Source organism: Pseudophryne corroboree, chromosome 3 (assembly GCF_028390025.1).
Source record: "Pseudophryne corroboree isolate aPseCor3 chromosome 3, aPseCor3.hap2, whole genome shotgun sequence".
Lineage (NCBI taxonomy): Eukaryota > Metazoa > Chordata > Amphibia > Anura > Myobatrachidae > Pseudophryne > Pseudophryne corroboree.
In genome coordinates, this window is record NC_086446.1 from 140875925 (window position 1) to 140893862 (window position 17938).

Here is a 17938-nt window from a genome sequence, read left to right on the forward strand (position 1 = left end):
TGTTAGTATTGTAAAAATACACACAGCTCCTGGTATTTCCTGGTGGTCTCCCATCCAAGTACTAAAACCAGGACCAACACTGCTCAGCTTCCATGATCAGGAGAGATTGGGCAAATCCAGTGTGCTGTGGCTGTAGATGAGCTGGTGGTTTTTATTACAGCTCTTCTACTTCTAACTTCTGGTACATAAAAGAATACATGTAAAAATTAAATCTACCAAGAAAATGGTGTTGGTAGTTTAAAAACACCTAAAGAATCTGATACTACCAAGCAGTCTCCCATCCATGTATTAACAAAGTCCAATACTGCTTTGCTTCAAAAATCAAATGAGATTGGGCATATCCAGTGTGGTGTGGCTTTAGATAAGCTTTGTGGTTTCTGTTAGAGCTCTTCTACTTCTAACTACTGGTACATTAATGAATATGTATAAGGTTGTAGTTTATCCAATATGCCTTTACTACCTTACCTTTCAACCCCCCCTCCCTCCCCTCTTCTCCTTATAGCTTCCTTAGTTCTCTCCTCCTCATGTGTGCGTTATTTGTTTTCTCATACGTCCTAGATGATGCTGGGGTCACATTAAGAACCATGGGGTATAGACGGGATCCGCAGGAGACATGGGCACTTTAAGACTTTCAAAGGGTGTGAACTGTCTCCTCCCTCTATGCCCCTCCTCCAGACTCCAGTTTTAGTATTGTGCACAGTGATACTGGATGCACTACAGGGGAGCTCTACTGAGTTTCTCTGAAAAGACTTGTTAGTTTTTTTTATTTTCAGGGAGGCTGCTGGCAACAGTCTCCCTGCTTCGTGGGACTTAGGGGAGAGAAGTATGACCAACTTCTAGTGAGTTCAATGGCTCTGCTTCAGGCTGACAGGACACCATTAGCTCCTGAGGGTGCTGATCGCTGGGTACGCCTAGATGCACACTCCCGCAGCCTGCCGTCACCCCCTTACAGAGCCAGAAAACAGGTGAGTAGCAGAAGAACAGAAGACTTCTTCTCCAGTGATGGCATTCTGAGGTACCGAGCAGCGAGCGGAACGCTGCGCGCCATGCTCCCACACAAACGCAGGCACTGCAGGGTGCAGGGCACGGGGGGGGGGGGGGCACCCTGGGCAGCATAAATTCCTCACAAAAGGCTGGAAAAAGTGGACATTAGTGCCTGGGCACTGTCCTTACCCCGCTAGCGTAATTAATTATTTCTGAGCGGGACAGATACGCGCCATTACAGTAGCGGGGCTTCTTCCTCACCTCACCAGAACATCTTTAGAGCATTACAAGTCTATCACTATAGAGTTTATTATTTCCCAGACTGTGTACTTTTGGCGCTGGATTGTGAGCTGAAAAATCCTCTGTGTCCCTCTGACAGATTTACTGACGGTCTGTCCCCCATAAGCCGATGTGTCTGTGGGTACTTGGTACATGTGTGTCAACATGTCGGTGGCTGAATGTTTTTTCCAAGAGGAAACTATATTAGGAATGCAGACATATGATGGTGGCCCTGTTGGCACCACCAATAACTGACTGGATAAAAGTTTCAGTAATATCAGAGTAAGGTTGGATAAATCTGTGTCCCAGACACAGACGTAGAGAATAGATGTGATGTTCATGGCTATGTTTCTTTTCCCTCAGGCCCCGCGGGGTCGCAAAAATGTTATTTTGCCCAGTTACTACACACTGATACTGACACGGATACTGATTCCTATGTCGACCATAATGTTTCCTGATTAGATCCAATATTGGCAAGGAGCATTCAGTACATGATTGTGGATATTAAGGACATATTAAAATCACTGAAGGCCCTGCTGTTCCTGACAAAGGGGTCTATATGTATGTATATATAGATATATAATGAAAGCTGATGTAACGTTCCTCCATCTCTGTTTGAGAAAGTCTGGGCCAGCTCGACAAGATGGTTTCAAATCCCCAAAAGGATTCTGGTTGTTTATTCATTTCCCGCCGCGGACAGAATAAAGTGGGAGTCACCCCCTGTTCTGCACGGGGCCCTGTCACAAATCCAGCGGATCGTATGCAGGAAGCTACATTATTTCTAGTTATGTAACCAAGGGTACATTACTTAGACCTGCCATTACATGTGCATGGGTGAGTAGTAGTATTCAAGAATTGGTCGAATACCTTGTCATCCGATATAGATACCTTGGAGAGATGGGATACTCCTTACGTTGTATCATATCAAGGACACTGCAGCATACTTACGTGAGACTGCAAGGGATATAGGACTCTTGAGTTCACGGGCCAATTTCATGGCAGTCTCGGATAGGAGGGCATTGTGGATTCACCAAGAGAATGCTGATGCTGACTCCAAGAAGAAAGGGAGTCTCTTCCCTATGAAGGTGAAGCGTTGTTTGGTGACTGCCTAGTTAATTTGATCTCGGCAGCTCCCGCAGGTAAGTCAACCTTCTTGCCCTATGTTCCCTCCCAACGGATGAAGACGCATCATTATCTGATGCAGTCATTTCGGCCCAATAGATATGCAAGAAGTTAAGATTCCCCTTTCTTTGCAGGTAGAGGAAGGAGAAGAGGGAAGAGGTCTGCATCCTCTTCAAGATCGCAGGAGCAGAGATCATCCTCTGCTTCTGCCAAATCCACCGCATGACGCTGGGGCTCTCTTGCAGGAGCCCGCACCAGTGGGGGCACGTCTAAAACTCTTCAGTCAGTTCTGGATTCATTCGGACATGGACTCGTGTGTTTTACAAATAGTGTCCCAAGGGTACAAACTGGGGTTTCAAGACGTTCCCCCTCACCGATTGTTCAAATCGGCTTTAGTCGGCAGGGAGAAGGTTTTTATTCAAGCCTCTTCGAGGTCCCTAAGCCGGACAGCTCGGTCAGACCAATCTGAAATCTGAAATCCCTCAATTTCTACCTAAGGAAATTAAATTTCAAGATGGAATCTCTCAGTGCAGTGATCTCCAGTCCGGAGGAAGGAGATTTCATGGTTTTGGTAGACATAAAGGATGCCTACTTACATGTTCCCATTTAGCCTCTGCATCAAGCTACCTGAGGTTTGCAATTCAGTATTGTCATTACCAATTTCAGACATTGCCGTTTGGTCTGTCCACGGCTCTGAGGATTTTCACCAGGGTGATCGCAAGCAAGGAGTAACAATTATCCCGTACTTGGATGATCTTTTGATAAAGGCGAAATCCAGGGACCAGTTAGTGCAAAACATTGCACTCTCCCTGACAGTTCTTCAACAACATAGTTGGCTCCTAAACTTGCCAAAATCGCAGTTGGTCCCAATGACGCGGTTGTTGTTTTTGGGAGTGATACTGGACACAGAAGAGGTTTTCTTCCAGTGGAAAGGCTCTGGAGATCCAGAGTCTGGTCAAACAAATTCTGAAACCAGCAAGAGTGTTAATCCATCAATGCATTTGGTTGCTGGGTAAGATGGTTGCGGCCTACGAGCCCATTCAGTTTGGCTGGTTCCATGCCAGAGTGTTCCAGTGGGACCTGTTGGACAAGTGGTCCGGATACCACCTACACACGCACCGGAGGATAATCCTGTCTTCCAAGACCAGAATCTCACTCCATTGGTGGCTGCACAGTTCTCACCTCCTAGAGGGGCGAAGGTTCGGGATCCAGGACTGGATCCTAGGGACCATGGATGCAACCCTCCGAGGCTGGGGAGCAGTCACACAGGGGGAAAATGTCCAAGGAAGATGGTCAAGTCGGGAAAGTTGTCTCCACATAAATGTTCTGGAGTTAAGGGCCATTTAATAACTGCAGACACAGTACGCACTGGGACGGGTGCCCAGCATCCTCTACGGACTAAGAGAAAAGGATTTACCGGTAGGTATTAAAATCCTATTTTCTCTAACGTCCTAGAGGATGCTGGGGACTCCGTAAGGACCATGGGGATAGACGGCTCCGCAGGAGACATGGGCACTTTAAGAAAGACTTTAGTTCTGGGTGTGCACTGGCTCCTCCCTCTATGCCCCTCCTCCATACCTCAGTTTGATACTGTGCCCAGTGGAGACTGGGTGCTTTTCAGGAGCTCTCCTGAGCTTTCTGACAGAAAGTATTTTGTTAGGTTTTTAATTTTCAGGGAGCACTGCTGGCAACAGACTCCCTGCATCGAGGGGAGAGAAGCAGCCCTACTCTCCAAGTTGCAAGGTCCTGCTTCTTAAGCTACTGGACACCATTAGCTCCAAAGGGATTAGCTCCAAAGGGATTGGTACGCAGGATCTCACCCTCGCCGTCCGTCCCAGAGCCGCACCGCCGTCCCCCTCGCAGAGCCGGAAGATAGAAGCCGGGTGAGTATGAGAAGAAAAGAAGACTTCAGAGGCGGCAGAGGACTTCATGATCTTCATTGAGGTAACGCACAGCACTGCAGCTGTGCGCCATTGCTCCCATACACCTCACATACTCCGGTCACTGTAAGGGTGCAGGGCGCAGGGGGGGCGCCCTGGGCTGCAATATAAACCTCTTTTTGGCAGAAATATAACATATATATACAGCTGGGCACTGTATATATGTATGAGCCCCCGCCAATTGTACAGTTTAAGCGGGACAGAAGCCCGCCGCCGAGGGGGCGGGGCTTCTCCCTCAGCACTCACCAGCGCCATTTTTTCTCCACAGCACCGCTGAGAGGAAGCTCCCCGGACTCTCCCCTGCTTATACCACGGTAGACAAGAGGGTTGAAAAGAGAGGGGGGGGGGCACATAATTTGGCGCAAATTACATACAGCAGCGCTACTGTGCAAACATTAAGTTACTGTGCTATTCCTGGGTTATATAGCGCTGGGGTATGTGCTGGCATACTCTCTCTCTGTCTCTCCAAAGGGCAGAGCCGGCCATAGGCATTGGCAAACTAGACAATTGCCTAGGGCATTTGATATGCCTAGGGGCATCAGCAACTTCTGCTGATTAAAATGATATGCGGCATGCCTATATTCTGTGTGTAGCATTTCATATGCAGATACAGCCACAGTCTCACACAGTATATAGGCGTGCTGCATATCATTTTAATCGGCAGAAGCTGCGTGTGCATCCTAACAACATAGCAATGCAAATAAGATGCATTTTAATAAAAAAAAGGTGCCCCAACGTTAGCATTGAGGCAAGATTTATGAGGACACATCTGTATCCAAGCAGAGGCAGAGGTCACAGTGTTAGTGGCAGTGTGAGTGCTGTGTGCATGTGAGTGGGTTGATTGTGCAGTAGTGTTCGGAATATGAGTAAGGAGCATTATGTGTGTCATGTAAAAATGCATTAATAATGTGCAACATATGTGTAAGGGGCACTATGTGTGTCATTATGTGTATAAGGGCATTAATAATGTGCGGCATATGTGTAAGGGACATTGGTGGTCATTCCGAGTTGTTCGCTCGGTAATTTTCTTCGCATCGCAGCGATTTTCCGCTAATTGCGCATGCGCAAGGGTGGTCATTCCGAGTTGTTCGCTCTGTAATTTTCTTCGCATCGCAGCGATTTTCCGCTAATTGCGCATGCGCAATGTTCGCTCTGCGACTGCGCAAAGTAAATTTGCTATGCAGTTAGGTATTTTACTCACGGCATTACGAGGTTTTTTCTTTGTTCTGCTGATCGTAGTGTGATTGACAGGAAGTGGGTGTTTCTGGGCGGAAACTGGCCGTTTTATGGGTGTGTGTGAAAAAACGCTGCCGTTTCTGGGTAAAACGCGGGAGTGTCTGAAGAAACGGGGGAGTGTCTGGGCGAACGCTGGGTGTGTTTGTGACGTCAAACCAGGAACGAAACTGACTGAACTGATCACAGTTGTCGAGTAAGTCTGGAGCTACTCAGAAACTGCTAAGAAGTGTCTATTCGCAATTCTGCTAATCTTTCGTTCGCAATTTTGATAAGCTAAGATTCACTCCCAGTAGGCGGCGGCTTAGCGTGTGCAATGCTGCTAAAAGCAGCTTGCGAGCTAACAACTCGGAATGAGGGCCATTATGTGTAAAAGGGCATTAATAAAGGTTGTCATAATGTGTAAGACGCATTATGTTTATAAGGACATTAATGATGTGTCTCATATGTGTAAGGGGCATTACTGTGTGGAATTATGTGTATAAATGCATTACTAATGTGTGGCATTATGTGTATAAGGTGCTCTAATATGTAGCGTTGTGTATAGAAAGGGCATTTACTGTGTCGTCTAATGTGAATAAAGAGCAATAGGGTGTGGTGTAATGTAAATAAGGAGCAATTCAGTGTGATGTAATGTGAATAAGGAGCACTACTGTGAGAAGTAACGTTTATAAGGTAAAGTGATACTACTGTGGGATGTAATGTGAATTATGGACACTATCGCGTGATCAAATGTGAATAAAATTGCAGTACTGTGTGGCAGAATTTTAATTGGGGGTACTATTGTGTGGACATGCCCATTGCCAGCAAAAACACACCCCTTTTTGGACTGTGCGCCAAATGTGCGAACTGTTCCTGTTTAAAATATAGGGGGTACAAACACCAAAATAAGTACTGTTATGGGTGAGGGTTGATGGTGCTGGGAAAGAGGTGCAAGGTCAGAGGCGGAACCAGCGGTGGTGCTAGGGGGCACCAGGCAAAATTTTGCCTAGGGCATCATATTGATTAGGGCCAGTTCTGCCAAAGGGCCTTGTGGGGGAAATGTCTTCAGTAAAAGCATTCCCTGTGTGTGTGGTGTGTCGGTACGCGTGTGTCGACATGTCTGAGGAAGAAGGCTATATTAGAGAGGAGCGGGAGCAAATGAATGTGGTGTCTCCGCCGACACCTGATTGGATGGATATGTGGAATGTTTTAAATGCTAGTGTAAACTCATTGCACAAAAGATTAGACAAGGCTGAAGCTTTGGGACAGTCAGGGTCTCAACCCATGCCTGATCCTATGTCGCAGGGACTGTCAGGGTCTCATAAGTGCCCACTATCCAGATTGTTGACACAGATACCGACACGGATTCTGACTCCAGTGTCGATTACGATGATGCAAAGTTACAGCCAAAATTGGCAAAATACATTTGATATATGATTATGGCAATAAAAGATGTTTTGCACATCACAGAGGAGCCCCCTATCCCTGACAAGAGGGTACATATGTACAAGGGAAAGAAGCCTGAGGTAACCTTTTCCCCTCACACGAGCTGAACGAGTTATGTGAAAAAGCTTGGGAATCTCCTGCAGATTTCCAAAAGGATTCTTATGGCGTATCCTTTCCCATCAACGGATAGGTTACGATGGGAATCCTCCCCTTGGGTGGACAAAGCATTAACACGCTTATCCAAGAAGTTAGCCCTCCCGTCCCAGGATACGGCTACCCTCAAAGAGTCTGCTGACCGCAAACAGGAGATTACCCTGAAGTCCATTTATACACATTCAGGTACCTTACTCAGACCGGCAATTGCGTCGGCCTGGGTGTGTATGTGTAGTGCTGTAGCGGCATGGACGGATACCCTAGATAAGGATACTATTTTATTGCCCCTGGGGCATATAAGAGATGCTGTCCTATATATGTGTGTATGCAAACTACAGGTGGTGCTGCATGGCTCACACCCTTTTACTTGTCTTGTAGAGCAACTCTGGAGCTGTTACTGGGTCCAGCTGCTGCAAGAAATCAGCTTGAATGCTTCAGGGGCTGGGGCATGGCCAACATGAGCCCCACACTGATGGGGGTGTATAAAGCGATCTAGGGGTCATCCAAGCGCAACCCCACAAAGGCCGCCATGCCCTGCGCGACCATTTTCTCTTTTCATATGCAGACGAGGGTTGCAGCCAACTATACCCATTGCTTGGATGACATCACCATATGCGAATCCATCTGCTGCAGGCCTTCCCCCAGGAATGCTTGCACTAGTTGTTGCATTTGGTTTGTTGTTTGGGGGGTGCTTCAGTATTAGGCAGCCTTCTGCCCTCACACATTCGTCTGAAAATGTGTTCTCCCTGCAGTTGTTGTCCCCAGATGAGAGTTCCCTTGTGCTGCCTCAGTTGAATCTCCTTTACTTGACGGAGGTGTGCCTGAGCAGCGGCCCTCCCCAGCCCTTTCTCAAATCATACTTATTTTGCTTAGGTGATACCATGGTCATGAAGATTGTTTTCCCAGGGTGAGGTTCATTCATTGCATTCTGGGTATGCTGACCTCTGTGATTTCCCCAAATGTGGGAATCTCGACTGCATAATTTGTGGTAGGGGGGGGGGCTGCATTTGTGCTTTCCCCTGGTTGGCTCTGGTATAATTTAGATCTCATTGTCTCAGGTCTCTCTCCAGCCTAGTTTGCTGTCTGTTTCCACTTCTCTTTTCTTGAGCCCCTCCCTTCTATGCCCTTGCGCACTATCCTGACTTCTCCCGTCTGCTTACTTTGTGCCTTCCAACGCACAATGCGAACTACAGGTGGTGTTGCAGGGCCCACACCCTTTTATTTGCCTTACAGAGCAGCTCTGGAGCTGTTACAGTGCCCAGCTGCTGCAAGAAATCAGCTTGAATGCTTCAGGGGCTGGGGCATGGCCAACATGAGCCCCACACCAAAGGAGGGTGGGGGGTGTTCAATGCGAACTAGGGGTCATCCAAGCGCCCCTTTTCTTTTTTCATATGCAGATGAGGGTTCCAGCCAACTTTGGCCCACTGCTTGGATGACATCACCGTATGCAAATCCGTCTGCTGCAGACCTTTCCCCAGGAATGCTTGTACTAGTTGTTGCATATGGTTTGATGTTTGAGGGTGCTTCAGTATTAGGCAGCCTTCCGCCCTCTCATTTTCATCTGAAAAGATGTGGTCTCCCTGCAGTTGTTGTCCCCAGACAAGAGTTCCCTTGTGCTTCCTCAGTTGAATCTCCTTAACTTGACGGGGGTGTGCTCGAGCAGCCGCCCTCCACAGCCCTATCCCAACACATGCTTTTCTTGCGTATGAGATCTCTTGATCATGAAGATAGTTCTCACAGGGTGAGGTTCATCCATTACATTTTAAAGTAGGAAGGTACAAATTACATATTCAAATTACATATATGTGCTGGATTCAAATGTTTTCCCCCCTTCCTTTCTCAATTGTGCCCATCAGCAGCTATTCTAATGTTGCTGCCAATGGGTGTGACACATTCATTTCTTCTGTGGGGTACACTGGACTCCACAAGGATTCACATTGGGGTGTAGAGTAGGATCTTTATCTGAGGCACCAACAGGCTCAAAGCTTTTGACTGTTCCCAAGATGCTCAGCGCCCCCTGCTCTATAACCTCGCTTCCATGAACAGGGAGCTCAGTTTGTAGTTGGTGCCTTCAGTAGCAGGCCACTTAACAGGGGGCTGCCTCAGGCAGCCTATTCTTAGCTATTAATTTTGACAAGAAAAGAAGAACTTTTTTTATAAGAATCTACAAGGGCTGCAGCAGGTTAGGTCTAATAGACATCTTTACTGCAGCTCCATCACTCCCAGCGGCGCAGTATACTCCCGTGCCCTGGTTGCTGGGTCACTGCAGTGGAGGCTCCGGTTTCTTCCTAAGGTCAGTCACACACACACCGCCCTCCGGGATCACGAGGCCGCTGATGAAAGGGAGGTAAGGGACTTCTGTGCCCACAGTATACCGAGATCCAGCGTGGCTGTAGGGGGTGGGCCATGTGCGCACTGGCGTGGACACTGATTACTGGGCAGCCGCTCCACTAGCCACCAGGGACAGTTAAGGAGCACAGCTCTGGGGGGGTTTTCTCTTATATTAACCCCATTTTGTACTACCCGCTGTGCATTGTGATAGGTAATAGAGCCTGATTCAGGTTGTATTGCAATCGCAATAAGCAATCCAACTGCAAAAATTGCTAAGAGCATACGCATGCGCCTGCATTTTCTGCGGCACCCCGCAGATAATGCGATCGCTTCTGACTGTCAATTGGTGCTCGGGGGGGGGGGTCAGCAACAATCCATTTCCAAGTCGGAGATGGAGCGGTGCATGGGCAGGGCTACAAAATGGGGTCGGCAACGGAGAAACAGGAGGCGTGGTCAGAGCTGCTGCATGACATCACATGCAACAGCTGCGATCACAAAAATGGTGGCGGCTTCCTGCGCACACATGCAGTCTGCACCAACAGGAGGCTAACCCATTTTTTATGATCACGCTGAACTGCACTGAGACTGCAATTTCAGCGTGGTCAAGAAGGGAGGCGGCATGCTGGGTGGCCCCAGCATGCGAACCAAAGGATTGCAAATTCTGTTACTTAGCAGAATTTGCAATCCTTACTGAATTAGGCCCATTGATTACAAAATGTATTTGTAAATATTTGAAGTTTTTCTTCAGGGACTAACACAAAAGATGCTTGGGGCTACTAACACATGGGTAAGCCACGTAAAGCTTCCCATGGGTCAGTGGCATCACAACGGGGTTGCGGCCCACACCCGAGTGTCACCCGCCAAGGGGGGTGACACCAAAGTGCCAGCTCCTCTTCAGTGACAGAATATGGGTGTTTCACTGTAACATTACGTGCAACACCCAGTTTCTGTCACTGTGCAGGAGCCAGCAAAACTCACACACTAGTCCCCGGGTGCAGCACTCAACCCCCGGGATACCCGGAGCAACAAAATGGAGATTCAGGAAAACAGGCCACACCCCTACCTATGAGACCATGCCTCTTTTTACCATTGCGCTGCTTATCTGTGCGCACTGCATTACAATCTCCCTCGCTGCCTCTCTGGGTGTCACCAATGATAGTGACACCTTTGCCATGCTTGTAGCAGCTGGTCCTAAGATCTACGCCTCCAGCCCTGAGTGTTTGCCCTTGTGACTTGTTGATCATCATAGCGAAGCAGATTCTTACAGAAAACTGCAGGGGCTTAGATTGAAAAGAAAAACATTGACGAACCCATCATTTCAGCAACAGGGTCTGCCACACGGCTGACTGAAATGACTGGTTGGTTTGGGCCCCCACCAAAAAAGAAGCAATCAATCTCTCCTTGCACAAACTGGCTCTACAGAGGCAAGATGTCCACCTCATCATCCTACGATTCCTCACCCCTTTCACTGTGTACATCGCCCCCCTCACATATTATTAATTCGTCCCCACTGGAATCCACCATCTCAGATCCCTGTGTACTTTCTGGAGGCAATTGCTGGTAAATGTCTCCACGGAGGAATTGATTATAATTCATTTTGATGATCATCATCTTCTCCACATTTTCTGGAAGTAACCTCGTACGCCGATTGCTGACAAGGTGAGCGGCTGCACTAAACACTCTTTTGGAGTACACACTGGAGGGAGGGCAACTTAGGTAGAATAAAGCCAGTTTGTGCAAGGGCCTCCAAATTGCCTCTTTTTCCTGCCAGTATACATACGGACTGTCTGACGTGCCTACCTGGATGCGGTCACTCATATAATCCTCCACCATTCTTTCAAAGGTGACAGAATCATATGTAGTGACAGTAGACGACATGTCAGTAATCGTTGCCAGGTCCTTCAGTCCGGACCAGATGTCAGCACTCACTCCAAACTGCCCTGCATCACCGCCAGCGGGTGGGCTCGGAATTCTTAGCCTTTTCCTTGCACCCCCAGTTGCGGGAGAATGTGAAGGAGGAGCTGTTGACGGGTCACGTTCCGCTTGACTTGACAATTTTCTCACCAGCAGGTCTTTGAACCTCTGCAGACTTGTGTCTGCCGGAAAGAGAGATACAATGTAGGTTTTAAATCTAGGATCGAGCACGGTGGCCAAAATGTATTGCTCTGATTTCAACAGATTGAATCCTGGTTAAGCGAATTAAGGGCTCCATCCACAAGTCCCACATGCCTAGCGGAATCGCTCTGTTTTAGCTCCTCCTTCAATGTCTCCAGCTTCTTCTGCAAAAGCCTGATGAGGGGAATGACCTGACTCAGGCTGGCAGTGTCTGAACTGACTTCACGTGTGGCAAGTTCAAAGGGTTGCAGAACCTTACACAACGTTGAAATCATTCTCCACTGCGCTTGAGTCAGGTGCATTCCCCCTCCTTTGTCTATATCGTGGGTAGATGTATAGGCTTGAATGGCCTTTTGCTGCTCCTCCATCCTCTGAAGCATATAGAGGGTTGAATTCCACCTCGTTACCACCTCTTGCTTCAGAGGATGGCAGGGCAGGTGCAGGAATGTTTGGTGGTGCTCCAGTCTTCGGCACGCGGTGGCTGAATGCAGAAAGTGGCCCGCAATTCTTCGGGCCACCGACAGCATCTCTTGCACGCCCCTGTCGTTTTTTTAAATAATTCTGCACCACCAAATTCAATGTATGTGCAAAACATGGGACGTGCTGGAATTTGCCCAGATGTAATGCACGCACAATATTGGTGGCATTGTCCGATGTCACAAATCCCCAGGAGAGTCCAATTGGGGTAAGCCATTCTGCGATGATGTTCCTCAGTTTCCGTAAGAGGTTGTCAGCTGTGTGCCTCTTATGGAAAGCGGTGATACAAAGCGTAGTCTGCCTAGGAACGAGTTGGCATTTGCGAGATGCTGCTACTGGTGCCGCCGCTGCTGTTCTTGCTGCGGGAGGCAATACATCTACCCAGTGGGCTGTCACAGTCATATAGTCCTGAGTCTGCCCTGCTCCACTTAACCACGGACATGTGGACTAGTGCACCTTGGGTACAACTGCATTTTTTAGGACACTGGTGACTCTTTTTCTGAGGTCTGTGTACATTTTCGGTATCGCCTGCCTAGAGAAATGGAACCTAGATGGCATTTGGTACCGGGGACACAGTACCTCAATCAAGTCTCTAGTTGCCTCTGAATTAACGATGGATACCGGAACCACGTTTCTCACCACCCAGGCTGACAAGACCTGAGTTATCCGCTTTGCAGCAGGATGACTGCTGTGATATTTCATCTTCCTCGCAAAGGACTGTTGGACAGTCAATTGCCTACTGGAAGTAGTACAAGTGGTCTTCCGACTTCCCCTCTGGGATGACGATCGACTCCCAGCAGCTTGATCTTTAAGTAGACAAGTCAAAATTTCAAACCCCCTGTTATGATGTAGGGTACCTGGCCTTCTCTGATGTAATCAGAGTTAGAATTGATTCAGTGATTTTATAAAAACAGCTAGGAAGCACAATTTAGCAGTGGGTTGCAGAGAAAAAGAAATATGCTGGCAAAAAAAATCCAATTGAGTGATTAAAAAGCTCTTCATTTTCTGGCTTTATTTTTATGCTAACAAATTTGTTCTCTGAAAAGTGTCCACAAAGCCAAGTCTCTGATTAACACCTTTGTAGGGATGGTTTTTCACCTATTACTAAATTAAACTTGCTTCATTGGAAAGGCAGCAAGATGCATCCTCATTTCAATGTCTACTGAAATAATACAGGTTGACACCAGGAAACATTAACGCCACTGCATCCTTGCTGCTTTCTCATGTAGAAGTCTGTTTAATGTGAAAACAAGGTGATATCTAATTAGCACACAGGTAAGGAATTAAGAAAATCTTTATTTAAGGGTGAAGATGTTTCTCACAAAATCGTTGCCCCAATGCATCATTGAGATTCAAGCTGGAAAGATGATTTTAATATATCACTTGTACATTTTGTATTGCTCTTCTGGTGACAATGTAGTTTGTTTTTGTCAATTACCCTTTTAATAATAGGGTAAAGAAAATTAAGTGGATTTTTTTAAAGAAAACTATACTGTCAATATACTATTCAAACAAATTAAAATGGTAAAAGTTATTGTACTTCAAGTAAAAATAAAAGAGCAAAAATATCAATCCCAGTTTTGATTACTTAAATTAACAAAAAAAATGCATATAGCAAAGGATAGTTTCAATCTGCCTACCTCTGGGTTATGGGCCCAGCATGCTTCCATTGCAGTACTCTGCTGCACATGTAAGTGCAAGAGATCCTGAAGCACTCACTCATCATGGGAAAGTACCAATGTGTTTCTTCGTTGGTTGATGGAAGAAACATTTTACAAAAACTCTCCAGATTATTGACTTTTTAAAGTTTTTCTAGGAAACGTTCTAGATGTATGCTTATTAGCCTTTGTCAGTATGTACTTTTTGCGAAGTGTCTCTGTGGCGCAATCGGTTAGTGTGTCCGGCTACTAACCAAAAGGTTGGTGGTTCAATCCCAACCAGGGACGTAATTGACCTTATCAGATTTTGGTGATCTTTAAGTAGACAAGTCAAAATTTCAAACCCCCTGTTATGATGTAGGGTACCTGGTCTTCTCTGATGTAATCAGAGTTAGAATTGATTCAGTGATTTTATAAAAACAGCTAGGAAGCACAATTTAGCAGTGGGTTGCAGAGAAAAAGAAATATGCTGGCAAAAAAAATCCAATTGAGTGATTAAACAGCTCTTCATTTTCTGGCTTTATTTTTATGCTAACAAATTTGTTCTCTGAAAAGTGTCCACAAAGCCAAGTCTCTGATTAACACCTTTGTAGGGATGGTTTTTCACCTATTACTAAATTAAACTTGCTTCATTGGAAAGGCAGCAAGATGCATCCTCATTTCAATGTCTACTGAAATAATACAGGTTGACACCAGGAAACATTAACGCCACTGTATCCTTGCTGCTTTCTCATGTGGAAGTCTGTTTAATGTGAAAACAAGGTGATATCTAATTAGCACACAGGTAAGGAATTAAGAAAATCTTTATTTAAGGGTGAAGATGTTTCTCACAAAATCGTTGCCCCAATGCATCATTGAAATTCAAGCTGGAAAGATGATTTTAATATATCACTTGTACATTTTGTATTGCTCTTCTGGTGACAATGTAGTTTGTTTTTGTCAATTACCATTTTAATAATAGGGTAAAGAAAATTAAGTGGATTTTTGAAAGAAAACAATACTGTCAATATACTATTAAAACAAATTAAAATGGTAAAAGTTATTGTACTTTAAGTAAAAATAAAAGAACCAAAATATCAATCCCAGTTTTGGATTACTTTAATTAACAAAAAAAAAATGCATATAGCAGAGGATAGTTTCAATCTGCCTACCTCTGGGTTATGGGCCCAGCATGCTTCCATTGCAGTACTCTGCTGCACATGTAAGTGCAAGAGAACCTGAAGCACTCACTCATCATGGAAAAGTACCAATGTGTTTCTTCGTTGGTTGATGGAAGAAACATCTTACAAAAACTCTCCAGATTATTGACTTTTTAAAGTTTTTCTAGGAAACGTTCTAGATAAATGCTTATTAGCCTTTGTCAGTATGTACTTTTTGCAAAGTGTCTCTGTGGCGCAATCGGTTAGTGTGTTCGGCTATTAACCAAAAGGTTGGTGGTTCAATCCCACCCAGGGACGTAATTGACCTTGTGATCAGATTTTCCAGCGTGTTTTGTTTGCGCCTTTGCAAATGTCTTACATCGACAAACTTATTTAGTACTATTTTGCAAATAGGGTTAAATTGTTGCAACATTGTGTTCCCTAATTGCTTGATTTTTTAAATGCAACAATTGATAAAGACACCTGATAACTGCTCTGTGGAGTCTTATTTTGCGTCTACTTCTTATCTACATTTAATTCCCTACCTCTAATCAAGGCATTTTTAAATGCTGGGGTCTGCCAGGACGTGAGGCCTACCTAGACTTTAGATCTGAATTTGAATGTACTTGTGAACTAACTTAATTTCCTACTTCTAAATTCATTCCTAAATTCACTACTTACATGAATCCTGTAGTTGGGCATTTTGGGACTTCGATTGTGGGCATTGTTTTGTGTCCAGACCAGCAGCAGGTGGTGTGCATTTGCTGGAAAGGCATCGAAGACCTCCGATATGCTGCATCTCCTGATGTGTGTCTACCTCAAGTGACTGTCAGCAAATGCCTGCTAGATACCCCATTCCAAGCTGATTGTGACATCACGGAACATGCATCATAGAACAGGCATGCTAGAACATGGGTCTTCAACCTGCGACCCTCCAGCTGCTGTGGAACTACACATCCCAGCATGCCCTGCCTCAGTTTTAGCATACCTTAATAGCAAAACTGTGGCAGGGCATGCTGGGATGTGTAGTTTCACAGCAGCTGGAGGGCCACAGGATGAAGACCCATGTGCTAGAGCCAAGCCGCAGGTACATTGAATGCTAGCAAGCTGAATGTTTAAATCCTTTTTGTTCCGCAGCATTCCAATGCGGAAGATTCCATGGAACCAGAGATTATTCCATTGAGAAGGACATGCTGCCTGGATGACTGCACTGTGCAAATTAAGTCACGGAGCCAGTTGGCTTGTGGGTGGCTCTGGTGACTGGGTGGTTGGGTGGGCGGTGTGTCGGAGGTGGAGCACATGCAAATGAATGTGTATCATCCAGCTAGTGAGAGTGAAAACTCATGCAGGAGTGTGCCTGCTTGTCAGTGGGTTATGCACCTTGCCAGACGTCAAATCTACATGGAGCAGCTGGAGGGGACAAGAGCAGGTTTGCAAAATATAGATAGAAGAGCATATATGCTGGCGCATTCTCCATGATTGTGTCAGCTTATGTTTTGGTGCACTGCACTTTCCTCCACTAAGTTTTAGCTATTTTGGTTAAACGCAAGTGTAGTTGCTTCTCGCCCTTTTGGCTGTGATCTTGTATCGTGGTTGAAGAGTCTGCTGGAGGGATTGTTTTCTTCATTGGCGAGAGACTGAAGATATTCCAGGATGGAAGGCTTGGGAACACTATCCGTTTTTAAGTTGTGGAAGAGTTGAAAGACCGGATTTGACTACATTCTATAGTAAAGGATATCTTTGTATTTATTAATCCTCCCTTTATATGTGTCTGTCTTTCAATAAAGCTTCGGGCTTGTGATTCCCTCACCCTCTTACACTCCACACCCATAGCCTTATTAACTGTTGTATTATTGTATTCCATTGAGAAGGACATGTTGCCTGGATGACTACACTGTGCAAATTAAATCACGGAGCCAGTTGGCTTGTGGGTGGCTCTGGTCACTGGGTGGTTGGGTGGGTGGTGTGTCGGAGGTGGAGCACATGCAAATGATTGTGTATCATCCAGCTAGTGAGAGAGAAAACTCATGCAGGAGTGTGCCTGCTTGTCAGTGGGTTATGCACCTTTCCAGACGTCAAATCTACATGGAGCAGCTGGAGAGGACAAGAGCAGGTTTGCAAAATATAGACAGAAGAGCTCTCCAGCCTAGTTTGCTGTCTGTTTCCACTTCTCTTTTCTTGAGCCGCTCCCTTCTATGCCCTTGCGCACTATCCTGACTTCTCCCATCTGCTTACTTTGTGCCTTCCAACGCACAATGCGAACTACAGGTAGTGCTGCAGGGCCCACACCCTTTTACTTGCCACACAGAGCAGCTCTGGAGCTGTTACAGTGCCCAGCTTCTGCAAGAAATCAGCTTGAATGCTTCAGGGGCTGGGGCATAGCCAACATGAGCCCCACACCGAAGGAGGGTGGAGGTGTTTAATGCGAACTAGGGGTCATCCAAGCGCCACAAAAGGCCGCCATGCCCTGCATGCCCCTTTTCTCTTTTCATATGCAGACGAGGGTTGAAGCCAACTTTGACCCACTGCTTGGATTACATCACCATATGCAAATCCATCTGCTGCAGGCCTTCCCCCAGGAATGCTTGCACTAGTTGTTGCATTTGGTTTGTTGTTTGGGGGTGCTTCAGTATTAGGCAGCCTTCTGCCCTCCCATGTTCATCTGAAAATATGTGTTCTCCCTGCAGTTGTTGTCCCCAGATGAGAGTTCCCTTGTGCTGCCTCAGTTGAATCTTCTTTACTTGACAGAGATGTGCCTGAGCAGCGGCCCTCCCTAGCCCTATCCCAAATCATACTTATTTTGCATAGGAGATATCATGGTAATGAAGACTGTTATCCCAGGGTGAGGTTCATTCATTGCATTCTGGGTATGCTGACCCCTGTGATTTCCCCAAATGTGGGAAACTCGACTTCATTATTTGTGGTAGTGGGGGACTGTGTTTGTGCTTTCCTCTGGTCAGCTCTGGTAAAAGTCAGATTTATTTGTCTCAGATCTTCCTCTAGCCTTGTTCTTCTTTCGAGAGTTCCCTTGTGCTGACTCAGTTGGATCTCCTTCACTTGACAGGGAAGTGCCCGAGCA

General features: G+C 46.2%; 2 non-coding genes across 2 annotated transcripts; both read left to right on the plus strand.

Annotated features, from left to right (window-relative positions):
* Window positions 1–7995: 7995 nt before the first annotated feature.
* LOC134898948 (U1 spliceosomal RNA) lies at window positions 7996–8161 on the plus strand. Its single transcript, XR_010172636.1, has one exon. It is a non-coding gene; the product is annotated as a U1 spliceosomal RNA (small nuclear RNA).
* A 9489-nt stretch (window positions 8162–17650) lies between these two features.
* Window positions 17651–17814, plus strand: LOC134899172 (U1 spliceosomal RNA). The gene has a single exon (XR_010172854.1). It is a non-coding gene; the product is annotated as a U1 spliceosomal RNA (small nuclear RNA).
* Window positions 17815–17938: the final 124 nt, after the last annotated feature.